The sequence below is a fragment of the Salmo trutta genome, chromosome 1, assembly GCF_901001165.1.
Source record: "Salmo trutta chromosome 1, fSalTru1.1, whole genome shotgun sequence".
Lineage (NCBI taxonomy): Eukaryota > Metazoa > Chordata > Actinopteri > Salmoniformes > Salmonidae > Salmo > Salmo trutta.
Window position 1 is genome coordinate 11,103,280 of NC_042957.1, and position 15,878 is coordinate 11,119,157.

The following is a 15,878-nucleotide window of genomic DNA, read 5'->3' on the forward strand; positions in this document are numbered from 1 at the left end:
CTAGGTAAAGCCCCGCCTTATCTCAGCTCACTGGTCACCATAGCAGCACCCACCCGTAGCACGCGCTCCAGCAGGAATATCTCACTGGTCACCCCCAAAGCCAATTCCTCCTTTGGTTGCCTTCCAGTTCTCTGCTGCCAATGACTAGAACGAACTGCAAAAATCTCTGAAGCTGGAGACTCATATCTCCCTCACTAGCTCACTAAGCACCAGCTGTCAGAGCAGCTCACAGATAATTGCACCTGTACATAGCCAATCTGTAAACAGCCCATCCAACTAACTCATCCCCATCCTGTATTTATTTCTTTATTTCTTGCTCCTTTGCACCCCAGTATGTCTACTTGCACATTCATCTTCTGCACATCTACCATTCCAGTGTTTAATTGCTATATTGTAATTACTTCGCCACCATTGCCTATTTATTGCCTTACCTCCCTTATCTTACCTCATTTGCACTCACTGTATATAGACTTTTTTGTTTTGTTTTTTTCTACTTTATTGACTATCTTTTGTTTATTCCATGTGTGTAACTGTTGTTTTTTGTGTTGAATTGCTATGCTTTATCTTGGCCAGGTCGCAGTTGCAAGAACTTGTTCTCAACTAGCCTACCTGGTTAAATAAAGGTGAAATAAATAAAAATAAATTTGTCGCTCTGCCCCCAAACAAGATCAAATTTGGTTGGTTCAGAATTAATCTGGACCAATCGTTAGCTTCTTATGTTTCACAAGTTTGGACATCAAAGTACAGCTCAATAGAGTAGAGTATAGAACAGTCACGTATAGTACAGTAGATATCAGTACATTATAGTGTACTCAACTCTGGTGTACTCTACGTTGTATTGTACTGAACTATACTATGAAAGGGCAGTATCCAGATTTTCATACTGTTCTTCTCTCATCCCAGGATTTATGGTATTACCGGCTTAGTACACGAGGGTGGTAAAAAAGCCCATTGGGCGTCTATTACCAGAATGCTAACAAAATTTGCGCAAGTAATAACGAATTTCCATGGAGGCTGCTAACTAAATATGCTAACAAGCGCAAACGAAAATAAACAAACTGTAAGGACAGGCAATCCAGCTCATAAAGTTCTACATATATAGGTAGGAGCTACAGGCCTTCTTGCTCTGCTCGGAGAAGATGGGGTAGGAGCAGACGGACCGAGAATGGAGAACAGAAAAAATGCAAGGAAATCAATATAGAGTTCTGACATGTTTGAGAAATCTGTACAGCTGCCAATGCTAACACAATATGATGCCCCATCTGCTTAAAACCTGTTGAGGACAGACGTTCCGCTATATAAATACTAATATATTATATATATTTATTTAGTACTAATTTATTATAATATATAATATAAGTCATGTTTTGCAGAGGGGTCAAATACTTATTTCCTCATTAAAATGCAAATCAATTTATAACATTTTTGACATGCGTTTTTCTGGATATTTTTGTTGTTATTCTGTCTCTCACTGTTCAAATAAACCTACCATTAAAATTATAGACTGATCATTTCTTTGTCAGTGGGCAAACGTACAAAATCAGCAGGGGATCAAATACTTCCCCCCCCACTGTATATGTTTATTAGTTGGCAGGGGTCTTAAACTTTATTGTATTTTCATGTATTTCATAATACCTTCTAAGACCCATTTTCCACCTGTTTGACCTGAAATCAAAGCGTTTGCTTATTCCACATTTTTTCGTTCATGATGTCATGCTGCGTCCCGTGATTGCTAAGCTAATCGTCACGCAATCCCGTCTCAAAGTCACTGTAAATGTCGAGAAACATGCATATTTACCTCAAGTACGTAATGTCACGATTTCAAAGCTATACGATGCAACAGATGGCAAGTTCATCATCTCACATCTCTGAAAAGATTTGTAGTAATGTCATTTTTGTTGACGAAATTCAAGCAAATATATATATATATATTTTTTTAGCTGGCACCCAATTGACTCCCAATCACTCCTTGTCCCAGAGTTGCCCAGAATGCACAGTGTGGCCCATTGATGTGCATGGGCAACGTTTCCCATCATAACTGTATCTGCCATTGCGATTGTTATACTCCACTCTGTCAGGCACATCAATTTAAAGGTTGAACATGGTGAGTTAGTGCAGTTTATTTAGGCGATTTTACAGCTAACTAGCTACGTTACATGTTGATATTGTTTTCTGTTTTATTCTGTGTAGCTACGTTTGCTAGCTAGCCAGCCCATAGAGAGAGCATTGCATTGTGGATTTTGTAGTCAACTTGAGCTCCAACAGATTTCCACAATTATGTTCCATGTTGCTACCAACCTTAATATAATGCCAAAATGAAACGTGTTCACACAAAATATTGTGTGTTTATTTAACACTAAATAAAGGAATGAGTGGTTTTGGGTGGATTTTCCCTTTAAGACTTGGGTCCCATCTCCATCAGGTAGTAATTCCCCCATGGTAGGGCATTATCACCCTGGCTGCTCTCCCACAATCCATCAGTGTCTTGAGAATGGGGTGGCTGCAGGATTGGGTGGGCTGGGGCTGGCAGCTGTTGGCAGGACCTGCCTCCATCTGTGATGGGCTAGCAGCCTGGGCTGGGAAATAGAGGCCCTGGAAACAGGGCTGCCTTGGCCAGATGACAAGAGGGAGGATTTTTTGTTTTTAGGGCTGTGTGTGTGTGTGTGTTCTCAGCTGATTTGTTTTACATAACTTTTCATTGGGACGCTTCCAGCCTTGCTCCGATGTGGGCAGCCTTGCCAGGGATTCACAGGGCATATGAGTCTCCGTTCAGTTCAGGTATACCTGAGTGGAGTCGATAGCCTCTGTACATTTATGTTGACTAAGCTCAAGGTCATTACACTGACATTGTTTGGCAGGTAGGCTTAATATGTGGTGGCCTTAACATTCAGAGCACCTCTGTGGATGAGAGGTGTGTGTACCACTGTACAGTGCTTTCAGAAAGTATTCGTACCCCTTCACTTTTTCCACATTTTGTTACATTACAGCCTTTTTCTAAAATTGATTATTTTTTCCTCATCCATCTACACACACTACCCATAATGACAAAGTGAAAACAGGTTTTTATACATTTTAGCAAATGTATTAAAAAATAAACAAATACCTTATTTACATAAGTATTCAGACCCTTTGCTGTGAGACTCTAAATTGAGCTCAGGTGCATCCTGTTTCCATTGATCATCCTTGATGTTTCTACAACTTGATTGGAGTCCATGTGGTAAATTCAATTGATTGGACATGATTTGGAAAGGCACACACCTGTCTATATTAGGTTCCACCGTTGACAGTGCGTGTCAGAGCAAAAACCAAGCCATGGTGTCGAAGGAATTGTCCGTAAAACTCAGAGACATGATTTGTGTCGAGACAGATTGGTGGAAGGGTACCAAAACATTTATTTCTGCAGCATTGAAGGTCCACCAGGAACACAGTGGCCTCCATCTTAAATGGAAGACATTTGAAACCACCAAGACTCTTCCTAGAGCTAGCCGCCCGGCCAAACTAAGCAATCGGGGGAGAAGGGCCTTTGTCCGGGAGGTGACCAAGAACCCGTTGGTCAATCTGACATGGCTCCAGCGTTCCTCTGTGGAGATGGGAGAACCTTCCAGAAGGACAACTATCTCTGCAGCACTTCACCAATCAGGCCTTTATGGTAGAGTGGCCAGACGGAAGCCACACCTCAGTAAAAGCCACATGACAGCCCACTTGGAGTTTGCCAAAAGGCACATAAAAGATTATCTGGTCTGATGAAACCAAGATTGAACTCTTTGGCTTGAATGTCAAGTCATGTCTGGAGGAAACCAGGCACAGCTCATCACCTGGCCAATACCATCCCTACGGTGGTGGCAGCATCATGCTTTGGGGATGTTTTTCAGCGGCAGAGACAGGGACTAGTCAGGATCGAGGAAAAGATGAACGGAGCAAAGTACAGATATCCTTGATGAAAACCTGCTCCAGAGCGCTCAGGACCTCAGACTGGGGCGAGCGTTCACCTTCCAACAGGACAACGACTCTAATCACACAGCCAAGACAACGCAGGTGTGGCTTCAGGACAAGTGTCTGAATGTCCTTGAGTGGACTTGAACCCGATCGAACATCTCTGGAGTGACGCTTCCCATCCAACCTGACAGAGCTTGAGATGATCTTCATAGAAGAATTGGATAACTCTCCAAATGTATTATTTCAGTTTTAAATTTTTAATACATTTGCACACACAACCTTTATGGGGAATTGTGTGTTGATTTTGAGGGGAAAAAACAATTTAATCAATTTCAGAATAAGGCTGTAACGTAACAAAATGTGGAACATGTCAAAGGGTCTGAATACTTTCCGAATGCCCTGTAACATTAGCCATGGCAAACTGCAAAAGTGTCGCTACTACTCTCAACAGCATTGCAGCCCTGAATTTAGCAGGCACTATCAACAAAGATCAGTGGGAAAAAGTTGTGATCGATTACTTTTTGCACACGGTCAGTGTGAACCAGAGTAACTTGACACAACTTTGTCCAAACTAGCTGTACAAACAAAACTAACGTTACAGGACGTCTTACTTAAAGGTTTTCCAGTCTGCTGTGAAGCGTTCATCCATTTATACAGGTACTAGTCTTGCTACATTTTCCGATATTATACGTTTCCAATTTTGTCAGTTTTCTTTAAGTTAAATCATACCGTTAGCTAGCTAACGTTATGTGTATGATCTGTGTAGTACTTTTATTAGTATCTCAGAAATCCATTTGCATTGCTGTTTATAGCCAAACGCTGACACGGTCGCCAGGTGCACGGTGTTTCCTCCGACACGTTGGTGCGGATGGCTTCCGGGTTAAGCGGGCGTTGTGTCAAGAAGTCTGGCTTGGTTGGGTTGGGTTTCGGAGGACACATGGCTCTCTACCTTCGCCACTCCCGAGTCCGTACGAGAGTTGCATCGATGAGACGACTGTAACAACCAATCGGATACCACGAAATTGGGGAGAAAAATGGGTCATTTTTTGTATCAATACTACAGCTTTTCATGCATGGTGGCTAGCTATGGCAATCAATTTGCATTGCTAGTACTACTGTATGGGTTGGGATTATGGCTCATTATTTTATATAGTCAGTAGCTAGCTACATGTCTAAGCAAAAGATTCTACTTTGCCAGATTATTCATGACCCATCAAGTTAGGTGTGTCTGGAGGTGATTACTGCCAATGAACATGTGTACATGTCTAAACAATAGTGATCCATCCACTTAGCTAGATGTGGCTGGGGGGTGGGTATAGAATTTCTTTCACATGACCCAAAAATTTAAACAACTGTATGGGTTAGCATTATCTAATATCTAAATATTTGAATCTGGAGTCTTTCTATTTTTGATATTGCTGCTATGCGAATGTGCAGGTAACCATTTGACTGTGCTGTTTACACCTTCTGTATCCTCTGCATGTGACAAATTAAAGTTAGATTTTATATAGTGTGTTTACCGTTGACGGTAAAGTGAAGAACAACATGACCAGCACCAAAGTCAGATTAGGATGTAGGCCACTTTTAGTTTTAATCTTTTGTTTACTACTGTACCTTACTCACTCTGTTTAGCACATGGCCTCACCTGAATCCTTAAAGAGATGGGTGGGGCTAAAGCTTAAGAGGGTGTGAATGATGCTGAATAGGTGTAGTCAAAGAAGAGCTCTCCAGTGGGTGTACAAAAACATTCAAGAGCCATTTTCTCTGAAGTGGAGTAACAAGTTCATCAACTTTCAAAGCATAATTACTTTCCCATTGTTACTCAACTGCAGTGTATGATATACCATTTTGTAGCTCCGAGTCTCTACTTTCATCCAATGTAAAAAAAATAAATAAAAAAATATAAAAAAAAAACACTTTCACATTTTGCACCATAAGGTGGTCAGTCACATTTATTAAACAGAAAAGACAGCTAGCACATAAATGTCTGTGGCAAAAATGCTGCTAAGCCATATGTGGTACCGCAATTCCGCACCTGACAGAAATGGAGCATTAATTTTCTACAATCGTGTTCATTTGATACTGCCGGTTTTAGTATGGTCTGTTTTAAAATGTTTCTATTTGAGACCTAAAAAGGGTGTCAGTAGAAAGGTTAAGTTCTCATCAGTAAAATAATGTCTGTGTTTCAATGACCATATAACTGATTCTGTCAGACCAAACCTCAAATGCAAAAAGTTGAAACTGCTTCCATTTTTTTTTTTCAGATAGTAAGAAAGGATCTTTAGTCTTTGTTGTGAGTGACAGGGGTAAGGGCCTTAATGTCTGTCTGCGAGTGGGAAGTTTCACACAGCAGCCAAGGAGTCGAGAGCAAAAAAAGAAATAAATAGCCTTATTAGGCAGGCACATCATTTGAGTACCATGAGGGCTTTGTCTGTAATTTGATTGTGGTCAGTCACAGCTTTTTAGTTTGAATCCCCTTGTTAAGATGGATGCTCAGCCTGGCAATGCATCATACAGACCATGCATTTATTGCCTCTAGTGATCTAACTTGTCTGTTCAAGCTTATTAGACAAGTGTATAAGAGCTGTTCTACACTGAAAAACGGGAGAACCCCGTCTGTCTCCCTCTCGGCAAAAAGGAACCTGAAGCGTGTCTCTATCGACGCGTCACTCCTGACTGAGAGGGTGCCTGTGCTGACAGCAGTTTTACAGAAGAAACCTGAAGCGTGTCTCTATCGACGTGTCACTCCTGACTGAGAGGGTGCCTGTGCTGACAGCAGTTTTACAGAAGAAAACATCAATTGATTCTTTGCTTTCCATTCAACAGCTTTTCACACTAGTTTTCATGCCTAAGGCCTATTTGTTTTGTTCCCCACTAGGCATTGGGCTCAGTCTTTCAAACGGTTGTCAGACTAACTCAACGTTTCCCAAACACCACCCTCTTCTTCCTCATCGGGACCCCCAAGGGTGTAGTGCTTGGGCAAAAACTGAAACATACACCCCTTGGGGTCTCAAGGACCGGATTTGGGAAACACTGGACTAACTACTTTTGTTTATAATTTTCTTCAGGCTTGGGTTTTTAGGTGCCTCACCACCACTGTAGCCACATGTAAAGCGTTGGCACAAAAAGCTTATTTCTCTCATTTTGTGCACCAGTGTGTTCACATCCCTGTTAGTGAGCATTTCTCCTTTGCCAACATAATCCATCCACCTGACAGGTGTAGCATATCAATAAGCTGATTAAATAGCATGTTCATTACCAGTGGTGTAAAGTACTTAAGTGAAAATATTTGAAAGTACTACTTAAGTAGTTTTTGGGGGTATCTGTACTTCACTTTACTATTTATATTATTGACAACTTTTACTTTTACTTCACTACATTCCTAAAGAAAATAATGTAGTTCTTACTCCATACATTTTCCCTGACACCCAAAAGTACTCGTTACATTTTGAATGGCTAGCAGGACTGTGTTTCCACTGTAACTCTGCAAGAGAGAGGCCCTCAAGGTGGTTCCCATTCAGCTGGCTGCATATGAGCCATGGCTGAAACAGCTGCTGCTCTCCTATTCTCACCCTCCAATGCCCTGTACAGCCTGTGCCCTGCTCCACAGCTGCCTTCCTCCACACCCCTCCCTGTACAGCCTGTGCCCTGCTCCACAGCTGCCTTCCTCCACACCCCTCCCTGTACAGCCTGTGCCCTGCTCCACAGCTGCCTTCCTCCACACCCCTCCCTGTACAGCCTGTGCCCTGCTCCACAGCTGCCTTCCTCCACACCCCTCCCTGTACAGCCTGTGCCCTGCTCCACAGCTGCCTTCCTCCACACCCCTCCCTGTACAGCCTGTGCCCTGCTCCACAGCTGTCTTCCTCCTCTCCTCTTCCTCCACACCCCTCCCTGTACAGCCCTGTGCCCTGCTCCACAGCTGCCTTCCTCCTCTCCTCTTCCTCCACACCCCTCCCTGTACAGCCCTGTGCCCTGCTCCACAGCTGTCTTCCTCGTTTTTCTTCTCAGAGAATACTCCAAGGTTGCTGCAACATACCAGTGAATTCACTTGGTAGTTTACTGAAAACACACAGGGAGGGATGCTATTAGGAAATCAGACAGGCACAGGCCCAGGTAGAGCGTTTCTCAAAAATACTCTTACTCACTACTCACACATTGGTTCCGTCCCGTAATTGCACCCTACTGCCTAATATAGTGCACCACTTTTGACCAGGGCCCATGGGGTCTCCGGTTAAAAGGGATGCGCGATGTAGAGGATAGGGTGCAATTTGGGACGCAGACAGTGTCATCTGCTGGGGTCACGTGTTCATCAGCAGAGCACCGTGCCAGTTGATGCCTTAGGAAACTCAGAAAATCTGTGCATTCTGGATCACCAAGTCCCTCGTGTGCTGTTCACTGTTTATGACGGCCGTATATCAGCTCAACGATGGCCCCTCGAGGTATACCGAGGACCCCTGTCCCCGGCGGTCAGCATGCTTTGCCCTGTACTATTAAGTCAGCCGGGTACTAATGCAGTCTTATATAATGAGTTGTTGCGCTTTGCAGCGCTGCTATTTTACAACACTGATACAAGAACTTAAGAATGACAGATCAGAGTCACCATCTGAATAGTTTAGAGTGCTTTCTTTGGTACCCTTTTGGAGGAGTGCACACAGTACACTGGGCCTTAGTAAAAAATACACGCTGTGTGATTTCTCCCCTGTCTGCCCTCTGTATCTCTCTCACGGTCGGTCTGTCATGCTCTCAGTCAAATTCACATTCTAAATAAGTTAGTAGGCAGACCTCACTCTGTTCAGCCTTTCTGCAATAGTGTTGCAGAAATAAGTAAAAAGAAAAAAAGGGTTTTTTCTTCATTTTCACTATTTTCCACATTGTAAAATAATATTGAAGACATCAAAACTATGAAATAACATATATGGAATCATGTAGTAACCAAAAAAAGTGTTAAAACAAATCAAAATATATTTTATATTTGAGATTCTTCAAATAGCCACCCTTTGCCTTGACAACTTTGCATACTCTTGGCATTGTCTCAACCAGCTTCACCTGGAATGCTTTTCCAACAGTCTTGAAGGAGTTCCCACATATGCTGAGCACTTGTTAGCTGCTTTTCCTTAACTCTGCGGTCCGACTCATCCCAAACCATCTCAGTTTAATTGAGGTCGCGGGATTCTGGAGGGCAGGTCATCTGATGCAGCACTCCATCACTCTCATTCTTGGTAAAATAGCCCTTACATAGCCTGGAGGTGTGTTGGGTCATTGTCCTGTTGAAAAACAAATGATAGTCCCACTAAGCCCAAACCAGATGGGATGGCGGATCACTGCAGAATGCTGTGGTAGCCATGCTGGTTAAGTGTGCCTTGAATTCTAAATAAGTCAGACACTATCACCAGCAAAGTACCATAACACCTTCTCCTCCATGCTTTAAAGTGGGAAATATACATGCAGAGATCTGTTCACCCACACCGCGTCTCAAAGACAGCGGTTGGAACCAAAGATCTCCAATTTGGACTCCAGACCAAAGGACACATTTCCATCGGTCTAATGTCCATTGCTTGTGTTTCTTGGCCCGAGCAAGTCTCATCTTCTTATTGATGTCCTTTAGTAGTGGTTTCTTTGCAGAAATTTGACCATAAGGGCCTGATTCACGCACTCTCCTCTGAACAGTTGATGTTGAGATGTCTGTTACTTGAACTCTGTGAAGCATTTATTTGGGCTGCCATTTCTGAGGCTGGTAACTCTAATGAACTTATCTTCTGCAGCGGAGGTAACTCTGGGTCTTCCATTCCTGTGGCGGTCCTCATGAGAGCCAGTTTCGTCATAGCGCTTGATGGTTTTGCGACCTCACTTGAAAAAACGTTCAAAGTTCTTGAAATGTTCCTGATTGACTGACCTCCATGTCTTAAAGTAATGATGGACTGTCGTTTCTCTGCTTATTTGAGCTGTTCTTGCCATAATACTGACTTTTACCAAATAGGGCTATCTTCTGTATACCCCCCTACCTTGTCACAACACAACTGAATGGCTCAAATGCATTAAGATGGAAATAAATTCCACAAATTAACTTTTAAGAAGGGACACATGTTAATTGAAATGCATTCCAGATGACTACCTCGTGAAGCTGGTTGAGAAAATGCCAAGCGTGTGCAAAGTTGTCATCCAGGCAAAGGATGGCTATTTGAAATCTCAAATATATTTTGATTTGTTTAACACTTTTTTGGTTACTACATGATACTACATGATTCCACATGTTATTTCATAGTTTTTATGTCTTCACTATTGTTCTACAATGTAAAAAATAAAAACCCTTAAATGACCAGGTGTTCTAAAACTTTTGACCGGTAGTGTATTTGTCACATACACCGGATAGGTGCAGTGTAATGTGTTGTTTTACTGCGTCAGCCATATTAGTATGGCGCCCCTAGAGCAAATTAGTGTTAAGTGCCTTGCTCAAGGACACATCGACCAAATCTTCACCTTGTTCACTCGTATTCAAACCAGCGACCTTTCAGTTACTGGCCCAACGCTCTAACCGTTAGGCTACCTGCCGCCCTGTACATGTATTAGGTACTGTACACTGCGGACAAGCTACTAAACCTCTCTTCCTGCCATCCCCAAATCTAGTTGAGGAAATGTCCCAATGTCTGAGTCCACTCAAATCTAATATCCCTCTCTCTGGATGTAACAGTTCTCTCTGCCTTTCTTCCTTCTCTCCACAAGACGTGCCTTAAGGCTCACTCTCTCTCACTCACCCAGCCACAGTGTGCAGAGAGACTGTTGAAACATTTAGAGGCACTAAAGGAGCTGACCGACAGTGCGGATGGGGTGGCCCATTCATTTTCAATTTAACTTAGGCGGGGGGTGTAATTCTATCCAAGTGGAGTGGAGTGCTCTGCTGTGCCTGTGGAAGCCGCTCAGACTAGGTGGAGAAAATAGGATTCTACTCTATTTTTGAAGTGGTGCCGTCGTTGTTGACCAATCGCAGTACAAAACAGCCTGCATGGTGATCCATCAGCACGTATTATATGTCCAACAGTAGAATCAGCTTACTTGCCCACTCCAGCTAGCTAGCTATCAGTTTAGAATCCTTTTTAACAATACAAATCTTTGTTTTCTAATACATTTGTTTATTCATAATTTCTGTTGCATGTAAATGTTTTTATGCAATGTTGGTTTATTTTGATGCAGTTCTCACCGCCAGCTGTCGCATCGACTGTGAGCTGTCGCATCGACTGTGGGCTGTCGCCCTTTGTGTGTGTGTTTGAAGGCACTAGCCGTGTTGACTAGAGGGACAAGTGGTGTACTGTGCAGGGTATTCTGTGATATTCCACTGACTCTGAAAAGCGCTTAGAGGTTATGAAGCATAAATATAACATGGATTTTGCATTAGTACACACAAAATGTCCCAATGCAAAGTTATACCTCACTTCTCTATTTTACGAGTTATTTCATAAAACCGATCAGAATTCCGAAGAAAGTTTAAATCATGTCGGAAAACGTTTTTCCGAGGGGTGACGTAAAATGCAGGGCCCGGCAAGCAATCCTAATGTGAACTCCAACAAAACTTCAATTTTCAGCCAACTTACAAGCAAATATTTTATGAATGTATTGTTACAAGTCAAGTTGAAAGGTTTTCTCCACAATTTCGTAGTATTCAATTGGTAGTTAGTCTTGTCCATTCACTGCTACTCCCATACAGACTCAGGAGAGGCGAAGTTCGAGAGCCATGCGTCCTCCAAACACGACTCAACCAAGCCGCACTGCTTCTTGACACAATGCCTGCTTAACCCGGAAGCCAACCACACCAATGTGTCAGAGGAAATACCGTACAACTGGCGACTGTGTCAGAGTGCATGCGCCCGGCCCGCCACAGGAGTTGCTAGAGCATACATTCCAGATGTCTGTCAGCTAGCATGCTAGCACTAAGCGAAGGTGGACATTTTACAAAACTCCTGTAAACTACTTCAGAGAGCATGCCGAAAAGTTTACGAAACAAAAAGAACCGACGAGGTACTACAAAATTAGAGCAAGCAGGTATGATTTTATTTCATTTCGAGCCCACAGGAAGAAGGCACCAGAGCCTGCTGTGCTACAGGGTTCCCACCAGATAACTCAGCCACAAAGTCTGTGAAGAGCATGGCCCCACGTGCCCCATTGTTTACATCACACTTCCTGTGATTGGTGGATAGTAGCTCACCACCGCCAACACTTGGTCTGGAATGTAATTACATGGTAGCATGGCTTGTGGCTAACGTTAGCCAGCTTGAGCTAGCTACCGAGCAAGCATACGAACTCGGTAGCACAGAGTAGATCCTCCATATGATGTTAAGAGTGCATTGTGGGTAGTTAAGAAGATATCTGAAATAAGTTAATACATTTGTTGTAACCCAAAAACACAACTTTTTGTACTTATAGGTAACCAGATTGTGACTACTGCTAAGTCTTTGACCACACTGCTTTTACATTGGTGAGTAAAAACTCATGCTTCCTAGTTCCTTCCCTTTTAAAATTCCTCTCTTACTCACCCAGTCACAGTGTACATTTCGAGGAGATAAGTCCCTCTCTCTCACTCAACCACCTGTTCTTCTGACTCTGTGTGATTCTTAAAGGGATACTGCGATATTCTGGTAAATAATCAATTTTTCTACTTCCCCAGAGTCAGATGAGCTGGGGCCAAATCCTCAAAGCGTCTGAGTAGAAAATTGGTCATAAGTGACGAGATTAGTCATTTTACTCCTACTCTTATAGGTACAAATATAAGCTATGCATGAAGACTCTTTAGTTCCACCTAGTCGACAGACATTTAGGAGACCTCATGAGTTGTCCTAACCATGTAACTGTTACCAGCAGGGGTCTTGATAAGAGAAAAGTCAGTGGTTTCTACGCCATAACTCCAAAGCAATTGTCTGTCTATCGAAATAATGCTTTGATATTTCTATATGATCAGCCGATAAACAATCTAGACTGGCCTACATCCATCAGTAACTCTTGTGCTTTTCTCAATGATTTCACATGAGGTCTAATTCACATAATATGCCTAAATACTTATAAATCAAATTTGATTGGTCACATACACATGATTAGCAGATGTTATTGCTTGTTCTTCTAGCTCCAACAGTGCAGTAATATCTAACAAATTACACAACATATACCCAATACACACAAATCTAAGTAGGAATGAATTAAGACAGTTGTGTTTATTTATTTTTATTTAACCTTTATTTAACTAGGCAAGTCTGTTAAGAACAAATTCTTATTTACAATGACGGCTTATATACATATGGACGAGCGATGTCAGAGCGCAACGGGCTAAGATACAGTAGAATAGTATAGAAAACAGTATATACATATGAGATGAGAAATGCAAGATACGTAAACATTAAGTGACTGATACTGTAGAATAGTACAGAATACAGTATATACATATGAGATGAGTAATGCCAGATATGTAAACATTATTAAAGTGACTAGTGTTCCATTCCTTAAATGGCCAGTGATTTCTACTCTATGCCTGTAGGCAGCAGCCTCTAATGTGCTAGTGATGGCTGTTTAACAGTCTCATGGCCTTGAGATAGAAGCTGTGTTTCAGTCTCTTGGTCCCAGCTTTGATGTACCTGTACTGACCTCACTTTCTGGATGGTAACGGGGTGAACAGGCAGTGGCTCAGGTGGTTGATGTCCTTGATGATCTTTTTGGCCTTCCTGTGACATGGGGTGCTGTAGGTGTCCTGGACTGTGGGTAGTTTGCCCACTAATGCGTTGGGCAGACCGCACAACCCTCTGGAGAGCCTTGCGGTTGAGGGCAGTGCAGTTCCTGTACCAGGCAGTGATACAGCCTGACAGAATGCTTTCAGTTGTGCATCTGTAAAAGTTTGAGGGTTTTAGGTGACAAGCCAAATTTCTTTAGCCTCCTGAGGTTGAAGAGGCTCTGTTGCGCTTTCTTCACCACGCTGTCTGTGTGGGTGGTCCATTTCAGTTTGTCAGTGATGTGTACGCCCAGGAACTTGAAACTTTCCACCTTCTCCACTGCGGTCCCGTCGATGTAGATAGGGGGGGTGCTCCCTCTGCTGTTTCCTGAAGTCCACGATCATCTCCTTTGTTTTGTTGATGTTGAGTGAGAGGTTGTTTTCGAGGCACCACACTCCCAGAGCCCTCACCTCCTCCCTGTAGGCTGTCTCGTCATCATTGGTAATCAAGCCCACTACTGTTGTCGTCTGCAAACTTCATGATTGAGTTGGAGGCGTGCTTGGTCATGCCAGTCGTGGGTGAACAGGGAGTACAGGAGGAGGCTGAGCAGGCACCCTTGTGTGGTGCGGATCAGTGGAGTGGAGGTGATGTTTCCTAACTTCACCTCCTGGGGGATTCCTGTCAGGAAGTCCAGGACACAGTTGCACAGGGTGGGGTTCAGACCCAGGGCCTCGAGCTTAATGATAAGCTTGGATGGTACTATGGTGTTGAATGCTGAGCTGTAGTCAATGAACAACCTTCTTACATAGGTATTCCTCTTGTCCAGATGGGATAGGGCAGAGTGATGGCGATTGCATCGTCTGTGGATTTATTGGGGCAGTAAGCAAATTGAGGTGGGTCTAGGGTGTCAGGTAACTTAGAGGTGATATGATCTTTAACTAGCTTCTCAAAGCACTTCATGATGACAGAGGTGAGTGCTATGGGGTGATAGTCATTAAGTTCAGTTACCTTTGCCTTCTTGGGTACAGGAACAATGGTGGCCATCTTGAAGCATGTGGGGACAGCAGATTGGGAGGGGGAGAGATTGAATATGCCCGTAAACACACCAGCCAGCTGGTCTGCGCATGCTCTGAGGACGCGGCTAGGGATGCCGTCTGGGCCGGCAGCCTTGCGAGGGTTAACCTGTATAAATGTTTTTCTCACGTCGTCCACGGAGAAGGAGAGCCCACAGTCCTTGGTAGCGGGCCACGTCAGTTGCACTGTGTTATCCTCAAAGCGTGCGAAGAATGTGTTTTAGCCTGTTCAGAACCACTAGGCTAAAAAGTAATCACATTTTTATTTTTATTATTTCATGAACCTACATTATATGTAAAGTTATCCCTTTCCTAGTGCAATATCACGTAAAAAAAATATGCCCATCAGTTGGTCAATTAAACCCGGACGATGCTGGGCCAATTGTGCACCGCCTCATGGGTCTCCCGGTCATGGCCAGCTGTGACACAGCCCGGGATCAAATCCAGGCCTAGACCTCTGCACCACTTGTGTGGCCCTAAGAAATACATTTTAATCCTACTTTAGATCCTACAAAATCTGGAAAAAGTCTATGGGTGTATTTCCTTTGGGGTACTTCAAACTGTCGTTGTTACCAGCTGAGAAACTTTTGAGGTTGGTTTTACTTTTGCCTCAGAGTTTGTCTGAGTGGTGTCTTAACATCGAAAAACCTACTCAGAACTGGGAGGTTTTTGTCTTGAAACAGGTTTTAACAGGCTTCCTAGGACCTTTTTTGAGATGCTTTTTGGATACGGTCCCTGGTGGATACCATTTTGATGTTTGATGTTTCGCGAGCCAATGCTAAATAGCGTTTGCGCAATGACTGGAACTGAACAGGTATGGTAGCGTATGTTTTGGTTAAGTAGAAAAACGGCTTAATTGCCAGAATCTTGCAGTATCCCTTTAAACTTTGTCTGGAGGGTTAGTCAGTGACGCTTGTCCTGCTAGTCTAGACCTGTCTGGTTTTCACCATAAAGATATAAGCCTTCCAGGCTCACTAGGCCTAGATTCACCCTTTTCATCATTCTAGGCTCAATGACCACTTTTCACACCCTTTTATCATCCTAACGTCATCACGTTGCCTTGTCACTGTCCCCTGACACACACATCATTTGACAAAGTTAGCCAAGATAGCTCACAAGTTCATAGCAGCGTTTTTTTATAGGGCCGAAATGAAATTAATTTGGAAAATCGCCAATGTATAGA

The 15,878-nt window shown here is 43.1% G+C and overlaps 1 protein-coding gene across 2 annotated transcripts in view; it reads left to right on the forward strand.

The window, feature by feature from the left end:
* The window catches only part of LOC115159705 (exostosin-like 3), a 50,470-nt gene that overhangs the window by 11,661 nt on the left and 22,931 nt on the right, over positions 1–15,878 (forward strand). The window contains exon 2 of one of the 2 annotated variants that reach the window (XM_029709819.1): positions 12,352–12,403. The exons of the other annotated variant lie outside the window; for it this stretch is intronic. The gene's annotated coding sequence lies outside the window, so the exon portion shown is untranslated. The remainder of the gene's footprint in view (positions 1–12,351; positions 12,404–15,878) is intronic. 2 annotated transcript variants of the gene reach the window in all.